Source organism: Mangifera indica, chromosome 19 (assembly GCF_011075055.1).
Source record: "Mangifera indica cultivar Alphonso chromosome 19, CATAS_Mindica_2.1, whole genome shotgun sequence".
NCBI lineage: Eukaryota > Viridiplantae > Streptophyta > Magnoliopsida > Sapindales > Anacardiaceae > Mangifera > Mangifera indica.
Window position 1 is genome coordinate 5,139,291 of NC_058155.1, and position 20,949 is coordinate 5,160,239.

Here is a 20,949-nt window from a genome sequence, read left to right on the forward strand (position 1 = left end):
AGGGAGAAACATTGGTGGACTATAAAATCGATTCTTAAATGCTTAAGAAGATCTAAGGATTTAATTCAGAGTTACGAATGTTTAGAGTTAAACATTCATGGATACTAAAACTCTAATTTTTAGTCAAACATTGATAATAGAAAGTTTACGTCATGATTCATTTTCATATATAATGGAGTCACGGTTAGTTAAAAAAGTTTCAAACAATCAACCACTGTTGATTCTACCATAGAGGCTGAATATATTGTTGTTATAGAAGTAGCAAAAAAGGTTGTACGAATGCTCAAGTTTGTATTTCAATTTGGTGTGGTTTCAAACATAACTTATCCAATAACTATATTCCTTTACAATATTGATACTATTACATAGGCAAAGGAACCAAAGTCATATTAGAAGTCTAAACATATTAAACAAAATTATTATATTTTAACCGAATTTATTAGAACTAAAGGGATATTAATACAAAAAACACCTCCACTTACAAAGGTCATAACATCAAAGTAGTTGGTCCATTATATTGAAAAGATAGATATGAGATACAACAAATGTCTATTTAATAGTCCAATTTTAAAGATTATTAAATAGTCTTTTTTTATATCTCTCCAAATTTTGCAAGAGTTGATAAACAAATGACTAGGGATGGCAATGGGGAGGGGCGGGGGAGGGGATATCAATCCCCATCCCCATCCTCGTTGCAGGTATAATAAAGAATCTCCGTCCCGTCCCTACGAAGGAAAATCCCCTCCTCATCCCCTCCCCATCCGTGTGGGAAAAAATCTCCTCCCTGTCCCCAAGGGGAAAAATCCCCTCCCCATACCCAAGTAAATAAATTTGCTTTATTCTCTTGGATGACCAAATTTATGTTTCTTTTTCCCTTTGGTTTTTTGTTTCTGCATATTGTGAGGCATTAAATATTTTTTTAACCAATGCATGATCTGAATGATATTTGTTTTCCATTCCACTGGAGTGGCCAATAGTTTCTGACTTTATGAGAAGTTGTGTATGCTTCAACTTTGACTTATCTCTGTCTTCTTCTTGAAGAAGCATCTGTATATCTTTTAATTGTATTTATATGTTTGACTCTGTAGATGAAGGCTCTACCTTTGACGCCCTGCAGACATTGGCAGATCTGTCATTGATGATGCCCGAAACAACTGTTGACACTGGTAAGAAAGATATCAAGGGAGAAAAAATTAAAAAACAAAGGTATCACTGGATCATGTTTCAAAGAAAATGTTAAAGAAAAAAACTGAGAAATAGAACTCCACCGAGGTAATCATAATACTTTAATTTACATATAGACAAACGAAGAAGAATTAAAAGATGGAAGGAAGAAGCTTACCTCCAACTACAAGACAAAGAAGCTTTGGCTGGGAGAAGGAGTGTGCGGCTTTGGAGTGAAAATTGGAAGCTTTCGCTGGGAAAGGGAGTGTGCGGCTATGGAGGCAAAAATAGAAGGAAAAGGAGATTTAGATTTAGGGTTAAAATATGGGTGGGAATTTAATAATTCAAAAATAATTATATTAATATGTTAGATTTAGGGGACGGGGCGGGAAGGGGCGGGGATATATGTATCCCCGTCCTCGATTATGGAGATTTTTTTCGTCCCCATCCCCGCCCCTTTTCCCTTTTTTAACGGGGAATCCCCTCCCCGTTAGGGTCAGGGCCCCTAAAATCAGGTCCAAATTACCATCCCTACAAATGATTGCTTATTATTATTATTTTTTTCCTGGCGGGGACTCAAACTTGTTCTATTTGCACACAAAGGGCATGGCAAGAAGCGGCTTTGCCTTCTGTAGAGTGAAGCCGAACTTGTCTTCCATGCCCATTTCTTCTGGCGTAATGCCATCGTCAACCTTCCAATCAAAGGCGTGAAGAAGCGAGGCCAACATTAAATGCAGCATTCTGATTGTCAATGGCATTCCAGGGCAGATTCGCCGCCCCCCACCGAACGGAATGAGCGCGAAATTTCTGCCCTTGACATCAACATTGGACCCCAAGAATCTTTCTGGGAGAAAAGTGTTGGGGTCATCCCATAAGTTTTCGTCTCTGCCAATTGCCCATACATTGACTAAAACTTGGGCGTCCTTTGGAATTGTGAAGCAGTTGATTTCCATGTCTGTGGAGGATTTGCGGGGAGCCAAAAAGGGAGCCGGTGGATGCAATCTTAAAGTTTCTTTGATGATTGCTTGTAAGGCAACTGAGTGATGTCTGGTTCCTCAACTGGGTTCCCTTTGCCTATAGTTTGCTCCAGCTATAACCGAGCTTTTGATAAGGCTTTAGGATTACGGAGGAGCTCCGCCATTGCCCATTCCAGTGTGCTGGAATTTGTGTCAGTACCCGCAGCAAACAAATCCTTTTAACAATCAAAGAATATATAACACCTCATTCCAGCGTAAAGATATCGTAGGACTTAAGAGTGAGAACAATATTTTATGCACTTATAAGCATAAAAAATACAAGCTAAACTAAAGAAATACAAACCAGAAATAAATGCCTGATATAATCCCTGTTGGTAGCTTCAGTTTTGTCTTCCATGATGTTGAGAAGAGTCTCCAACGTGTCATTGGTTTTAACATAACCAGGGACTTCTCTCAGCTTCAAGCGTTGATCGATCATGCGATCAAAGAGCTCCAACATCTTCCCAAAGTGAATCGTCAAGCGACGTTTTATTCCCTGGGGGTCAATCTTTTTCAGCACACGAAAATAATCGGCCACGTTAGGCTTTCCAGCTTCTACCGTAATATTCCACACTAGCTCCCTAAACTCTGATTTGAGATCGGCCAAATCAACGGAGAACATAGTGTTTGATATCAAATTAAGACTAGCACTGAAAGCGGCTCGGCCGATATCTATTGCTTTACCGGCATGGCTATTTTCTTGAACAAAAGAAAGGAGTTGCTCCACGTTCTTGCGCCGGAGGTGTTGATTGGCGTCAAGTTTTTGAGTAATGAAAATATGCGAGTTGCTGATTTTCCTGAGAGTTCTCCACGCGGTGGAGACCGGAAGCCAAACCATGCTGAAGTCATCATGCCGGTGAGCGAGAAGGGCGTCGGGAACGAAACGATTACAGAAAGATGAACCGTGAATTTGAAGGACTTGTTTGGCCATGGATTCGGAAGAAATGACTATGGTGGTCAACTGGCCCAGTTGAGGACTCATTATGAAGCCATGAATCTTGGCGATGTCAGCTAAAGACCTGTGAGGTTTTTCACCAAGAAGTAAGAGGTTCCCGATGATAGGGAGTTTGTTGGGTCCAGGAGGAAGCTTCCTAGAAGCTGGTGTGGTTCCTCTGAAAATGGAGTTCAGAGCTATTATTGAAAGCCATGTGAAGAGAAGCCATATTATACAGCTTAATATGACATCCACTTTTTTCTTGCTTAGAGAAACAATAGATTAAATTAAATGGAGGAGGCTTCATCGATTATTTATAGCGATGAAAATTGTAAGGCCTAAGTATCCCATGATTTTTTTTTTTCCGCTGGGCTGCTGCCCTCCAGGTCAATGGGTGGGCTTTGTGGCAAGGAGCAACGATGCGTTGTCCAAATTATGAATTTTTTTTGACTCGTGATTGCAAGAATGGGCGTGTCGAGTTGGTATCATAATTTTTTTTTTAATTATTGTGGTGGGCCGTATGAAACAGACCTATGGGTTTGTTTTTCAAGCCTAAGAGTGACCTATCTAGTCTATCGATTTTACACAACTTATAATTTACAAATTGTCTCACTCACGGTTAGAGCCAAAAAAGGAAGGTCAGAGTGGTCTAGCCCTCTTTCATTTTTAGCTCAGACGACTCACAAACCCCATGCCTAGGGCATAGGTAAGCCAAAGTATTGATATTATAAGACCAAAAATAATCCCTCATTAACAGAGGTGTCAATGGGTTGGTCCAGCTCTGACTCGACCTATTGGTCTAATGGATTAGGTCAGACCCAAAATCTAAATAGTAATAGGCTTTTGGGTTAGGCCGGTCCCATAATATATAAAAGCTGAAGGCCCGACCTATATAATAATTTCTCAGGCTAGGCTAGGCTTTAAATGGGCCGACCAAGCCCATTTAATCAATATTAAAAAACAAATTATTTAAATTTTTAAGTACAAATTACTTTTCCATTATTAAAATCGAGAACAATACTTCGAATATTTTATTTATAATCTCTCACTTATAATGGAAGAATACAGTGATTACATGATAAAAAATATTATAAATTGATAATATAGTATAAATAAATTAATGTACATATTATATAAATTACAAAACATAAATAAATATATACTATGATAATATCAAATTGATTGAATTTATTTGATACTTGATCCATTTGTAATATTTTACAATGATAAAATAAAAATAAAAATAAAATTATAAACACAAAGAAATATTATTTGTGAATTCAGATATTTTTTTAAAGAGAATTGATGAGAAAAAAATGTAATTAAAAATATAATGAAATAATTGAGATTAAAAAATTTGTAAATGAAAGTGAAAATAAAGAAAAATTAAATGGATTTACATAGAGAAAAAATAAATTATTTTTTATCACATTTTTCTCTCACTCAGACAAATATACTCGTAGTTTTACTTGTTAAACATTTATACCACATGATATAGCATAATATCAAGAGTATTCTTACATTCTAACATTAAAAACACAAGCTTTCATTGGATTTTTACTATGAATTAGATTGGATTCATTATAAAAAAAAAAGGTTCTGGTTCCTTTTCTGGTTTTTTATAAGACAGAATCAGAGTCAGATTTAAAATCTAAATCTAAATCAGTTGGTTTCACAAAATTAGATTCGAAACTTGCCTGTTATAGACTAGTTCTGAGCAAAAACTGAAACAGAAAAGTAGATACCCATGATTTTGATTCCAATTCGATTTTTTTCTCACCCATGGCGGTGACATTCTATGAGTGTGGCTCTTCATTAAAGGATTAATATTCTTTGTTGTTAAAATAATTTTGAAAATAAAATTTATTCGAATTATAAATCGTTTTGAAATAAATTTGAGGAAAAAGGATAAATTATTAAATTAAATAAATATTAAAATAAAGGCCAAAGGGATTATTCCCACCTAAAGTATTTTGTTTTTTCAAGTTTCTTTCTATTAACTTTTAAAATCTCATTTACCTACTCATGAACCGTTAAATCTATTAGCTTTAAGGATAAAATATTGTAGGCATGTTTCAACTTATGCGAGTATCCCAAAAGAAAAACTTAAAAAAATATAGTTTTTTTAATTAAAAAAATTGTTAATTTTTTAGTTAGGAGTATGTAAACTATCTTACTAATAATAATTTATTAAATATGATTTTGATATTAAAGATCTTCTAGGTCAAACTTATAAAATAAAATATGAATACCTTTTAGAAATTTTACACTTCAAATAATTAGTTCAAAACAAGGTATTATACAGAGAAGTTCATAAAATAATATATTTAAATTTCTGTAAGTTTTTTTTTAGGCCAGACGACTATTTCCCACCCAAGGTTTGATATTTTCTCAAGTTTCCACCCTTTAACTATGAAAACACCAAACACCCACCCATGGCCGGTTAAATTTAACAAAACTCTAACATCTAAAACTTTTATCTCTTTTTGCCCTCCTAAACTTTAAAAACTAAATTTTTTCCTCAACCTAAGTTTCAAAAAAATGGCAGTTTCACCCTAGGGTTTGGTTTTGAAATCTCCGGCGACCTCTCCGGCTCCGTTGCTGACAGCATCTCCCTCCCGAAGCATCCTCTCCTTTCGGTGATCCTTTTCCTCCCATTTGGAGGTCCGATCGGTGTCAGAGACGCCTTGGGAAACGAAAAACTTCATCTTCCCCGACAAAGTTCTTCGTCTCCCAAGATGTCTCCAACGTCGATCGGACCTCCAAACGGGAGGAAAAGGATCGCCAGAAGGAGAGGATGCTTCGGGAGGGAGACGTCGTCGGCAACGGAGCCGGATAGGTCACCAAAGATTTCAAAACCAAACCCTAGGGTGAAACTGCCATTTTTTAAAACTTAGGCTAGGGGAAAATTTTAGTTTTTAAAGTTTAGGGGGGCAAAATTAGTTTCTATTTTAGTTTATTTTTAATATTATAGAATATATGATAATTTTACCCTTACCACTGTTAGAGTTTTGTTAAATTTAACCGGCCATGGGTGAGTGTTTGGTGTTTCCATAGTTAAAGGGTGGAAACTTGAGAAAACATCAAACCTTGGGTGGGAAATAGTTGTTTGGCCTTTTTTTTATTACAAACAACTAGTATAAATTTATGCACAGACAATGATATGTCACTATATGATTAAGTGATTTTGAAATAGAGATAAGACAATTTACAATCACATAATGATATGTCATTGTTTGTACACAAATATATGTTCATGGTTTATACACACAATGCTATTCATACTTTTATAATGTAAATAAATAATTTAATTTTGTAAGAAGAATTTATAACTTAAAATAAGCTCATTTGATTAGTACTTTAATCTAACTAAATACACTATGTTTTGCCTAAAAGAGTATGCATACCATAAATGGCTTTGCATTATCGAGTTTGTCAGAGCCTGCAAAAGAAAAAGTGACACCATGGACAATTTGAGGTCCTTCGATGGAAGGGTCATAAAATGCGATTGTACTGAAAGGAGAAATCTTTAAATTGTCTGCAAAAATATCAGTCACATTTTTTCCCTTGGTGGCTCCACCAGAAGGTCCATTGGGAAAGTCTATTTCATATGGAAGAAAGTTTAGTTTAGCATGTGATGGGAACAAATTGTTGTTTCCATTGGAAACTAAAGAACTTCCAAGCACAAACATCCCTTTGATTTTAGAGGCATTATCTTGGTTGGACTGGCTATTGCATGGCAAGAAACTAGTAAAGAGTGTGGAAGGGTCATTATTTTGGACTGAATTTTGGGTGGAGAATAAAAGATAACTTATGAGGATTTATATATCAATTGTGTGTGGTAGAAATTAGTTTAAGAGTGCTTCTCTCCTTGCGCAAAGCCAAATTTGTTAATCCTATTTATAGGTTGATTTTGACAAAAAGTTAAGTCAAATTTGAATGAATTAATGTATGCATCACATTTGCTCCCCTCACTCCCCCCCAAGTTTAAAAACTAACAATTTACCCTACCTTCCCCAACCTAAAGTTTGAAAAACTTATATTTCACCTTAGGATTTTTGCAGTAGCTATCAACAACTGAAGATGATAGCATTCTCCCTCCCTCCTACCTTCTTTCTCAGCCATGGTCCATTTCGAACCATCATCAATCGTCTCCTCCCCTCATCGGCTAATGCATGAAGAGACCAAGATCTATGTCTCTTCATCGCATGATGAAGAGACCTAAATCTCAGTCTTTTTGTATATTGGCTGGTGAGGAGATAGAATGGTCGATGATGGTTGGAAATGCACCACAACTGAAAGAAAAGCTAGGAAGGAGGGAGAATGTCATTGTCACCATTGTCTCCAATTGTCAGCAGCTACTACAAAAACCCTAAAGAGGAATGAAGGTTTTCAAACTTTAGGTGGGGGGACTTTGTTAATTTTTAAACCTTGGGGTGAAAATATGATAAATTTTTAGTTTTTAAAATATTTTTGTTAAAAAACAGTTTTACCCTTAACAATAACAGTAAAATTTACCAAAATTATAGGTATTTGTAGTTTCAACAATTAACGGATGAGAAGTTAAATTTGCACCAAATTTTAGGTGGGAAAGAGTTGTTTGGCCAAATAATAATAATAATGACAATGAAGTAACACTATAAAAAATAACTGACAATTGCGAGAGAAAAATAAATATATGATCATTATAAGTATTATTTTTATAATTTTAATGATCAATTATATATACTTTCATTAAAAAATAAGTAGATTTATTATTTATAACTTTAATAAGAAAATAGTAGTTATTAAAAGTGTATTTTTCATCATGAAAATATTTTAATGAGAAAAATTTTATTGTCATCAGTCGTTATACTTTTAACGATAGACGACAACAATTATACTTATAACAATTAGATATTTATCCACTTGTTATTTTACTTTCACTATTTTCACTTTTTTTAAAAATATAATTAAGTAGGAAGTGTTTTTATATTAATTTGTTCTAAATACTTGGAAGATTGATTTCAATTAGGCCAAAAGACTTATTCCCATCCAAGGTATAGTGAAATCCCAAACTCCCACCCTTCAACTTTCAAAAATCCAAACACCCACCCACAACCAAATTTTCATTAAAAATTTTAATTAAGGTTATGGGAAAAATTGTCATTTATCAAAAAATTAAGTTTCATTACATTTTCCTCCCTTATATTTAAAAACCTATATTTCCCTCAAACTAAAGTTTGCGAAGTGACAAAAACCGCTTTAGGGTTTATTCCTCTTCCTTCGATGTCAAATTCTCTTTCCATGACCGTCTGTCGTCCTCTCTTCCTTTCTTATCTCTCTTTCGGTCTATTTCCCTTGCCTCTCTAATCATCTTCAGTTAGAGACAAAGATGACCGATCTCCATCTCTTAGACGAAGATGATCAATCTTTGTCCCTTAAATGAAGACGCGTCGTCTTCATCTCTCAAATAAAGACGTATCGTCTTCATCTCTCAAACGAAGACGATAAGTTTTCATCTCTCAAACAAGGACGATGAGTCTTTGTTAGAGAGATGAAGAAGATGTGTCTTTATCTTAGCAAAGATGATTTCATCTTTTTCTCCTGCTAAAGACAGCAAGAGAGGCAAGGAAGAGAGATTGGAGGAGAGATAAGAGGGGAAGAGAGGACGACCGACAGCCAAGGAAGGAGAATCGATGTCAAAAGAAAAGGAACAAACCCTACGAGAGTTTTTATCACTTTTCAAACTTTGGGTTGGGGGAAATGTAAGTTTTAAATATAGAGGAAGAAAATGTGATGAAACTTTAATTTTTTTGGTAAATGACGGTTTTAACCCTAACATTAACTGAAATTTTTAACAAAAATTTGGTTGTGGGTGAATATTTGGGTTTTTGAAAGTTAGAGGATAGTTGTTTGAGATTTCACTATACATTGGGTGGGAATAAGTCTTTTGGCCTTTCAATTATCACTTGTCATTCATCAAGTCATTTTCATCTCATTTAAAAATACTATTCACAAATCAACATGTATGTGAACAGGCTTTGCATAATATGTGGCATATTCTAAAGTTTGGCTAGGATTGTGACATTAATGGGATAACCTTCATCTTTATTATAAAAACCAAAAGCCTTTTTAGCTATTTGTATGTTCACAACCTTTGTTGGATATAACCCATTAAAAAAAAACATAAAGGTTTTTTCTGCACTCAATTAAATCCTCTAATATAATCAGTCTTTCATGCTAATGTCAATATTATAAAAATTACTCTTGGAGATAGGATATCTTATGATATCCTCGATAATCTTATGCGAATTAGCAAACAAGAAAAGAACCAGATATTTATCGCCTGATGAAATCAATTGTGAATCTCAAAGGATCATTGAAGATGTGAGCTGTTTGATTCAAAACCTAAATGCAGTCACTCTTACCTATTGGCTTAGATGCCCTAACCATAGTATTGCACCTAGTGGATTTACTAACATTAACACAAATTTTTAGCCTCCTTAGTTATACAACTTCTGCATGAACATAGGATTGATGAATTCAAATAAATGTCAAAAAATAGGCAATGATATAATGAGAAAATTCAGCGTGACATATAATTATTCTTATATATAACATTTTACAAGTCTGTAAGATTTGTATTCATGTTATGAGAAAGAAATTTCTTACAATGAATGCAAATATAATCAACCAATAATAAGGTATTTTATCAATATGTACATGAAATAAGTGACTCATGATCGATTGGTTACATAATACATCCAATGTAAGATAATATTTCTTCATGCTATTATATAAATTAAATATATTTACATATTATACATATAACTCGTGTAGTAATATTGATGTGAAATTATGTAAACAAGAGTGAGTCTAATGTAATCTAGTATTAATCATAGTCATCAATCATGCAAATTTACCAAACATCTCATAATCCTTCTCTTCCAATGCAGAATTGCGTCCTACTTCAACCTAATCATCATCAACATGCATAAACAATCAACAAACTATCATTTATAGGATGACTGAATTTGTTCAAACTCAAAAGAATTCATAATAATGGTAAGTGGCAAGTTACAACTCAATACGACATAAATGCAAGCTTACAAATAAAAGCCAAATAATCCTCCAAGCATAAAGGTTGGTCCACCAACTTGGAATTCACTGTCAAACCCATGGTAAAATCTGGATAAAGGAAGACAAATTCAAGAGAAAACCTCTCAAGAAAAGTTTCATTCAAATTTTCATAAAACTACTTTTTCCATGAGAAAGAAAGAACTTCATATAGATCTTACATGGGATGTGCCACTTATATGATATGCAAAAATTGATTACAATAAAATATTACAAGTCCCTTGAAAAATGGTTAGCTATTATGGAATACTTCAATCTTACTAATTATTCCTTAAATTGAAGAATATTCTCTCATTGACTTTATCAACTTGAATATCACTTTTCCTCATAAATAAAGTATATCTGAAAGAAAAAAAATGTGTTCTAGGCTACTGTTGTCATGTGTAGAGTGGCTTAGGCTTGCTTTGAGAGGAATGCTATGGCCAAGTTGAAACAAATGGGTTAAAACTTTATCTCGTTAGCCTTCCTTGCACTTCGTTGATTTTCATAGAGGTTGATCAATGGTGTGGAAGTAATATTCCTATCATCCTCCCCAAGTTAAAGAAGATTTGCCTTAAAATCTGTAAGGTTATCTTTCAAGTATGGAGATAAGCCATCAACATTGAAAGTGATCAAAACATTCTCAAACTCATTTGGCAAATCAACCATATAAGTATTGTGTCCAATCTGGCCTCTGAAGGACTTCAAACGGATCATCAGTTCTTGGGGTAAGTTTACTCTTCCTATTGGAAGGAAATTTTTTTCTTTCTTAAAAGAACTCAAACTAAGTCACTAGGTTGGAATATGCTGACTTTCCATATTTATTAGGCCTTTTCTTATACATTTTATTGGTTTTCTTAACTTGAGCCTTAATTGATTCATGCAACTTCTTCATGGTCTTAGCCTTCTTATAGGCATCAATACTAACTTGAATGTCTATAGGTAATGAAGATAATTCAATGAGAGTGAGGGAATTAAGACTATACATTACCTCAAATGGTGAGTCTCTAGTTGTAACACTCGAACCCCTATTATAGGAAAATTTAGCCTAAGTTTTTGTGCCAATCTCTCATATGCTTGTTCACCTAGGTCCTTAAGATAGTTCTCAAGGTTTTATTAGTGACCTCAGTTTGACCATTAGTTTTTGGATGGTGATAGGTACTAAAAAGACATTTCGTTCTAAGTTTTTCCTATAATGTCTTCTAAAAATTATTTTAAAACTTTATATCTCGATAAGACACTATTGTCTTTGGAACCTCACTATCTCTTTAAAGAATAATTAACACCTTTGATGCATCATCAGTTTTTTTGCATGAAATGAAGTGAGTCATCTTAGAAAATCTAGCCACAACCATTATGAGAGTTCCATCAAGAATTTTCCCACTAAAAATCGATGGTCAATTTTATAGTTTATGAGCCATCGATGATTGATATAGTTGTAAAACTCCGATAACAAGATTTAATAGAGAAAAATGATTTGGTATTATTAAGTATTACTATGTGTTTCTAAGTAAAGAAGATTATAATATTAGTTAGATTATTGAAAACAACAATCCATCTTAAAGTTATCAATTTGACAAGCAATTTAATACCATTAAAGAAAAAAGAAAGTCTATAGCTAATAATGAAGTAATGGATCTTATAAAATTATTTGATAACTATAAACTTGTAGGTTGTGAAATTGTTTACAAGACAAATAGACACTTTAAAGGTAGAATAAATATGTCCAAGGCAAAATAATTTGCAATGGGCTTCACTTGAAGAGAGTATATTGATGAGACATTCTCAATAGTTTCTACCAAAGACTCATTTAGAATTATGACTATATTGATAGCTCATTTGGATTAAAGCTTCATCGGGTTGTTCTGAGTGATAATCTTTGTGAAGAAGCTTATAAGGTGCAATTAGATTAATATAAAGCTTAAGGAAAAAAACTTTTGATATAAAAAATTAAAGAAGTCTATCTATGGTTTGAAGTAGACTTTTTGTATCTCAATTTTGATGAAGTTGTAACTTCGCATGCTCATAAAGAACATATTTGGGTTAGCATGTGCATATAAAGATTAGTGGGAGCAAATTAATCTTCATGGTATAGTTTTGTCCAAGAATTTTTATATAAACGATTTTAGAGATGCATCATTTATTCTTGGTATTAGAAACCACTATAACAAGAATCATAAATTTATTGACTTATCTCAAATACATACTTGAAGCGTGTGTTTAAGAGGTCTAACATGCAAAATTGCAAGACAAATTGTGTGCCTATTATAACATGCAAATGTTATAGAGTAAGATGAAGAAAAATTATCTTACAATGGATGTATTATGTAACCAATGAATCATGAGTCATTTATATCACATTTATATTGATAACTCGCACAAGATTATCAAGGATATCATAAGAGATCTCATCTCCAAGGGTAATTTTTAAAATAAAATAATAATAATATATAATAGTAATGTTATATGCACAATTTTTATGCGCAAATACTGACGTATCATCATGTGATTGGATAATTAAAAATTAAAGATAAAATAATATTCAATTATATGATGATATATTATTGTTTGTATACAAAGTTATGAACATAGTCTTGTTCAATATATATTCACTTCATTAATCGAAAAGGATTTTTTAATTGATTGGACTAATATTTTTACAGGATTTAATTGTGTGCAGAAGGAGCATTCCTATTTTCTTTGATGGGTTATATCCTCTATAGGCTGTGAATATGCAAATAGCTAAAAAGACTTTGATTCGTACAATAAGAGATGAAGTTTACCCATTAATCTCATAACACTAGCAAAACTTTAAAATTCTCCTCTCATTAATTATGTTTAATATTCAATGTTGCAGCAGATGTTTATGGTTTGTAATGCTTTTCAAAAATTAATTAATTTAGCCATCATCCTTATGGTTTCATATATTGGTGTGTAATGTTAAGTGTACCCAATCACTGAGAAACATGCCACATATTATGCAAAGCCTATTCATACTCATGTTAATTTGTGATTACTACTTTTTAAACCAAATAAAAATGGTAATTGGACTTATATTTAAATGCATATTGATAAATAATAAGTGATAATTAAAATCAATCTCCAAGTATTTGGAACAAATTAATGTAAAACACTAGCTATTTAATTTTTTGGTTCTTGTTATTATTATTGTGAAAAGAGATATTTGTGGAATAATTTGATGTATTGATTCAAAGAAAAGAATAACATTATATAGGAAGTGAATTCGACTAATCTAAGAAAACTATTAGTTACATCTATCTAACGTAAGAAAGATATCTTAGCATTCCTATTTCACACAATGTATTCCCTATTTATATGATATTACAACAGATATTTCAACACTCCCTTTCAAGCTAGAGCATATAAGTCATATGCATCAAACTTGTTATAAATATAATTAATTTGAGATCCCAAAGAGATTTAGTAAGAATGTCAGCAAGTTAATTGTTTGAACTGACATAACTTGTGGTAATGCTTCATGACATAATCTTCTCACGAACAAAATAACGATCAATTTCTATGTGCTTTGTCATTTCATGAAAAACTAGATTAGAAGAAATGTGAAGTGTAGCCTGGTTGTCATAAAGTAATGACATTTGTGAGATATCTACAAATTTCAACTCCTGAACTAACTACTTCAACTAGACAAATTCATAGGTAACTAAGGCTATAACATGATACTCTGCTTATGCATTTAATCTAGCCACAACATCTTGTTTCTTACTTTTCTAGGATATGAAATTTTTTCCAATGAATACATAACACCCAAAAGTAGATCATCTATTTGATGGTGAACTTGTCTAATCAGCATCTGATTATCCAACAACTTATGTATGACCCTTATTTTCACATAATAGACCTTTTCCTAAGGCTCCGTTGATATACCATAGAATCCAAACAACTGCATCTTAATGATGATCACATGGAGACTGGAAAAACTAACTCATAACACTGATTGAAAACGAAAGGTCAGGTCATGTAATGATGAGATAATTGAGTTTACTAACTAACCTTCAATATCTCTCGTGGTCTGCAAGAGGCTCTCTTTGTCTAGGTAAGAGCTTAGTACTAGAATCCATAAGAAAGTTTATGGGTTTTCAGTCTAACATTTCTATTTCTTCCAGAATATCAAAAGTATACTTCCTTTGAGAGATAACAATTTCAGACTTAAATTGTGCAACTTCTATGACAAGAAAATATCTTAGTGACCCTAGATCTTTTTTTCTAAAAGTGTCTAAATAGGTGTTGCTTTAATTATTCAATGTCATTTTGATCACTTCCTGTTATAACAATATCATCCACATAAACAACCATATAAATGCATTGTCCTTACAAGGTATGTGGTAAGTGTTGTCATCGACACCCAAATAAAAATCTTAAATTCCTACAACAAAAATGTAACAAAGAAAAGTATGGATCATTCCCTCAAAAAGTTCCAATTATTATGTAGCCACAAATCACTCAAAACAAGGAAATAAAGAGGTTTTGAATTGAATACAAATTATAATTAAAAATAGTAAATAAAATTCAACAAAATAATCTAATCTAAAATAAATATTCAATTGAACAAACCTTGATCTACGGCCACATCCACCATTGAACTACGATTGATCATCGACACCCAAAAATATCAAATTAATTATTCAAATATTCGTTGTGATATTAATTACCTATCATTCCTTATGATTAGTTAACCAAAAATATGTATTATAGTTAACCTTTATTGATTAATAATTCAGATACGATCTCAAATTTAATTAAACAATAGTATTAAGAATTAGAAAGACCAACGAAACAAGACAACACAAACATACAACGTTGCATTTAATCTAGTTGATGATTTTCCTAGGAATTATTGTTCCTGATGTAGCAAACAATAAATCCTAGCTGCCACTTCGATTAGACAGATTGAACAATTATAGAATCAACACCTAAATTAGCAGTAGAGTATATTAATTGATAAACTAATCGCATGCCTTAGCACTCAACCAACACAATCATGAAAAATAATTTAGAAAGATAATTAATACTTGAATAATTAAAAGATGTATTAAAGAACAAAAATCTCACAACTTGTAGTTCATGGTTTTAGATTCCTTCAACCAAGAGAAAATATTCAGCCAGTGTAAACCATATTCAGCTTTCTAATCCTCCAATTATGATAATGATGGTCAAACAAAATAAAAATAAATATATAAATATATTTTCCCCCCACTCAGATCTGAAAATAAAAGTTAATAATAATCTTTTAATCCAACCAAGCAAATAGGATATCTATCTTCCCAAAAAAGAAAGGAAAAGATATATATCTTGATATATATCATTCCTTATTTATCTAAAATAATCTTCTTTTCTAGCTAATAATCACCCCTTTTTTAGGAAGTAAATCTTGACTTTTGTGGAATATCTTAGCTAATCTGGACATCCAGATTTAAATTTTGAATTTTGCTCTCGTCATTTCACGTGCCCACGCCTAATCAGCATCACAAATTTTGTTAACTGGTAAGCCTACTCCAATTTTAGTCTTTTTGGCCTAAACTTCACTCCAAAAATATTCAAAGCTTCCTAAATACAAAAAGATAAATAATTCAATTAGATTAAATTAAATTTTCACACAAAATAAGGGAATTAGAAATCAAAATAACGATAATTAACAATGCTATCAGTATGTCTATAGAACATAGAATGATCAGACTCACTCCTTCGCATGCTAAACTCTTGAATCACAATGTTGAAACAATCAAACTAGACATGAAGAGACTGTTTTGAGCCATACAAAGAACAATGAAGTTTATATACCAATCCGGACTCCTTCTGAGCAACAAAACCAAGTGGTTGCTCCATATAAGTTTCCTCTTGTAGTTTACCATAAAGAAAAACATTCTTAATATCCAACTGATATAGTGGCCAATGCCAAATAGTAGCCATAGACAAAAAAAGATGAACAAAGGACATTTTAGCCATAGGAGAGAATGTATCATAATAGTCTAGGCCATATGTCTGAATGTAACCCTTGACAACTAACCAAGTTTTCAATCTATTAACTTTACCATCCCAACCAACCTTAACAGTATATATCTATCGACAACCAATAATTGAGTGTCTAAGAGGAAGAGGAACCAATTCCCAAGTACCATTGTCATGTAAAGCAGTCATCTTATCAACCATTACTTGTCGCCACCCAGGATTAGAGAATGCCTCACAAACAGTGTTGGGAATAGAGACATAAGACAAAGTAGACACAAAGGCATGAAAGATAACAATAACCAATGAAAACTAAAGAAATTATAGATAAGATAAAAATTTTGAGTGGAACGCATACCTTTATGAATGACGATAGGGAAATGATTAGCATGTTGCAAGACCTCAGTAGTGGAAGAGGTTAGAGAAGGAAATGGTTGCACAAGATCAACACGGTCATCTAAAGGTAGAGGAACAAAATCAAGACCAAGTAGGGAAGAGAGTTTCATAATGATAAAAGACACAAGAGATGAAGGAGCAGACTGAGAAAGGAAATTTCAAAAAAAGACAATAGCTAGTAACAAAAGGATTTCTTTAATACATGGACCATCTAACGAAGAAGAAAAGTAAAAAGATGACTTAAAAAATGTGACGTTAGTAGAATAGTATCGATAACCTTTCTGGAGATGAAAGTAACTAACGAATACACATTTGAGAACACGAGTGGTTTACTTGTCATAACCAAGAGATAAGTCATGAGCAAAACAAATGCACCCAAAAACACAAGGGGAAAAAAAATATAATGGTTGTTCAGGATATAAAATAAAGTGAGGCATCTAGTGTTGCAACACTGAAGTAGGCATATGATTTATCAAAAAACAAACAGTGAGGACTATGGCCAACCAAAATTGGAGGGGAACATTATTATGGATAAGAAGGGTGTGAGTAGTCTCAATGAGATATCTATTCTTACTTTCAATAATCCTATTTTGCTAAGGGATATAAACATAAGAAGATTGATGTAAAATACCCTAAGAAGACATGAACTTGGTGAAGGGAGTAGAAAAGTACTCACGAGCATTATCACTACGAAGGGTACATATAGTAGCAAAAAATTATGTTTTTATCTCAACATAAAAGGATTTGAAAATAGAAAATAACTCAGAACGATTTTTTATTAAAGACCACCAAGTGCAATAGGAATAATCGTCAATAAAAGTAGCAAAATATTGAAACTCTAAAATAGATGTAACTCAATTAGGATCTTAGACATCTGAGTAGACTAACTCAAATAGAAACGTGGCCTAATTATTGACTCATTTAGAAAACAATTTTCAAGAATGTTTTCTAAGTTAACATGACTCACATTGAAAAGACAATAAAGAAGGAAGACCAAGAACCATATTTTGTAGTTTGAAAATACTAGGGTGTTTGAGATAATTGTAAAGAAGTATCAGAGACTCAATAAAGACCCTATGACTTATGTCTTATGCTAATCGTCTGGCCTGTACTATGATCCTGTATAATAAAAGAGTCATTAGTGAAGGTAATGACACAATTTAAGGAACAAGTAAGTTTACTAACAGAAATGAGATTAAACGGACATGTAGGTAGATAAAAATTCAAGTTTAAAGGTAAAGAAAGAAAAAGATAAGCGTGACCAAGGGTTGTTGTGTGGGTGATTGATCCATTAGCTAATTTAGTACAACAAGAGAATAAATTAAGGTTACTAGAAATGTGCTCAAAAGCACCAAAATTGAGGATAGATAGGTCAGGAGGGGAAGATTGACTAAGACACACTACTCGAGGACTCGTGTGTAACTGAAGCAACATTGGGAAAAAACTAGTTGGAAGCTCAATATTTGAGGTATTCATCATAATCGACACCTGTAAGAGTCAAAGAATGTTGAGATGGAGAGTTAGAGGTAACAAAAAGGTTTATCTAAATCACATTGGCTACTCGAAGAGGACGACCATATGTGGCAATAATTACACTATGGCTGATTTCCTTAACTAGCACGATCTCTTATTATGTCTGAGAGGCAAGAATAGATGTGTTGAGGTTGGAAGAACTCGAGGAACTTATTACAACACCTAGAGAGGACACAAGGAGCAATCAAGCAAAGACCTTATCAAGGATCTGATCCTAAACAGAATCAAGTTTAAGATTGACAACATCTAAAGTCAACACCATAAAGCATGTGCGTGTATATATGTATATGTGTGTGTGTGTGTGTGTGTGTGTGTGTAGACATACATACATACATATATATATGAGATTTTGTGAACTTCCAGTTTGTAAATTAGATACAATTACTATAATACAAATAAATATTTTAATATTATTTATGACTTCAGATTCATATTCATGATTTTGCAAACTTCATATTGTGAATGTGATATAATCATAAGTTAAATTTGCAAATGTGAAACAGTTAAAATAACATAACTAAAGTTTGATTTTTGTAAACGGAAAAATAAATATAGTCATAATCCAACCTCCTAATGGCAATTGTTGCTTGAGTAGAGTCATTAAATATAGCTAATGCATGATGTCATTCAACCATACTAATTCATATTCCCCTCCAAACCTCAACACCAATGTACTAATATTAGCTTCCCTAGGTAAATCTAGAAAAGGAATGTCAAGCTTGGGATCTATGTCCTCTACAAGATCAAAAGCTAGTAGATGAGGTATATTTGTAGTGGACACAATATTGATCACAATAATTCGAGGTAAGGGCTTAGATTTGGGTGTGATATAAACCACAATGAAACATTTCAACTCCCAACCAACAACATGGACTACTAGCTTCCACTTCTCAACTATTAGCCTTACTATATCTACCTTATACTATAACATTAGGTAGAACATGTGACCTTTAAAACCATTCGTAAATATTTTGTTTTTGCCAAGCACCAAAACCTTGCACCCCTCCTCTACGAAGAGCACCCATTTGGGATTTCACCTATTCAAACACAACAAAATTCGCACCATAATGAAAGACGCCTAAATTTGGAATTTTATCAAAGTTTATTTATGTCATTTCTTCCTTATCATTTTGCACATAAACGACCATGAAATATCATTTTTTTCATTTATCTCATGAAAAAATATCTCTGCCATAGAAAGTGAAGGTGATAGCTCTTTCAAGACCTTCACAACGTCGGCAAGCTCTACCACGACAAAGTCAACTTGATATATGAAAGAGGAATCTAAATCTAAACACAAACCTTTATGCCTTGCAACATGAAACCAAACATCTGCACATAAGGCGTACATGTCTACACCACTAAAGTCTAGAGAGCATTTCCTTGACATTGAATAGAGAGATGCATCCTCATGTAATTTAAACTTTTTGGTCATGTCTTTAAGGACCCACTCCCTGTTGCTTGCACCAATAATAAATAAGTTGGTGGAGGCATTATAGGAGCACCAAACCATCAAGGAGATCTACTACACATTCTGGTTGGGCCAACTATGAGGAGCGAAGTTAAGAAGATTAAATAAGTCTTAGTTGGGCTCGTGGAGGGCTTAGAGATTAAAACTAACTCACTAAAGGATGATTGGCTGGTTGAAGGAGCTAACAAAAAGGTCAACCTGATTCAAGCCCAAGCCCATGGAGAAATCGAATCCAAAACACGCAAACCAAATTTGAACGACCATAACTTTTAATCTGAGAGGAGTTACAAGGCTTATAACCTATCAACGTGAAGCTCATTTTGAGCTTCATAAAACAACCAATTTTTCTGGTGCACCCAATTTGTAGGCCCAAATAAAGGCCATTTAAGTGTGAATTACGCAATTTTGTTTTTACCAATTTAAGATTTTTGGGTTTTTATGAAGTCTTTCTTGTGACCGGGCTAGACTTTAATGAGCCTAATTGTCATATTACATTTTAACTAGTGTTTTGGATAGTTAATTAGGTAATGGGCTTTGGAAGTTTGGAAGTTCATTGGGTTGTGGGTAGTTTTAGGGTTAAGTTGGCACTGTATTGTAAATACTTAATTTTTTATCATGAATGGAACTTTGGCCGACTTTTGCATAATATTGAAATTACCAACCTTGAACCTATTAAGATTCATCTTGTGGCATTCACCATTAACGATACCAAGGTTCATTAGATTTCATATCAATTCTGGTCAAGGGTCATCTAAGTGAGGAAATCAATTCAATTCTAGGAAAATATCTTCTTAAACATTGGGTTTTGCGTCACACATCAAGGTTCGCGTATAAGTCTTGTGTAAAATCATTTAGACCATCAATCTTAACAAGTCTTTGAGAAAAAACTTTATCCATAACATCCCCGAAATCCCTAGATGCACCACAAGCCAGAGCGAGCAAATCACATTCATCAAAGAAGATAACACATGGGCAAGCTGATTTGACTAATTAAAAAATGTCTCTTATCACTACAACAATACTAGTTGAGCTAAATTCACTAAAAGTTTTTGGCAAATCTTCTTCAGTTGCTTTTGAGAGGTTTTACTTCAAGTAATTCCTATTAGAAAATGGTTGTTGTCTTTCCCACCATTGTAGCAAACTTTGAATAATACCTTTTCTTACTGAAGCATTGTCAACAAGGATTAGAAATTCTAGTCATGGGTGGGACGAGTCCACACAATCACCTTCATGCCTCTCTCTACCTCTCGTCTTTGTAAAATGATAGAGAAATTGGAATGTCAAGGTGATATAGTTTACTCAAGTATGAGTTGAGGTTGACAGATGATCGACTTGTTATGTTGCTAATAGGT

At 33.1% G+C, this 20,949-nt stretch overlaps 1 pseudogene; it reads right to left on the bottom strand.

Annotated features, from left to right (window-relative positions):
- Window positions 1-1,721: 1,721 nt before the first annotated feature.
- On the bottom strand, window positions 1,722-19,561 carry LOC123202840 (annotated as a pseudogene).
- Between the last annotated feature and the right edge of the window lie 1,388 nt (window positions 19,562-20,949).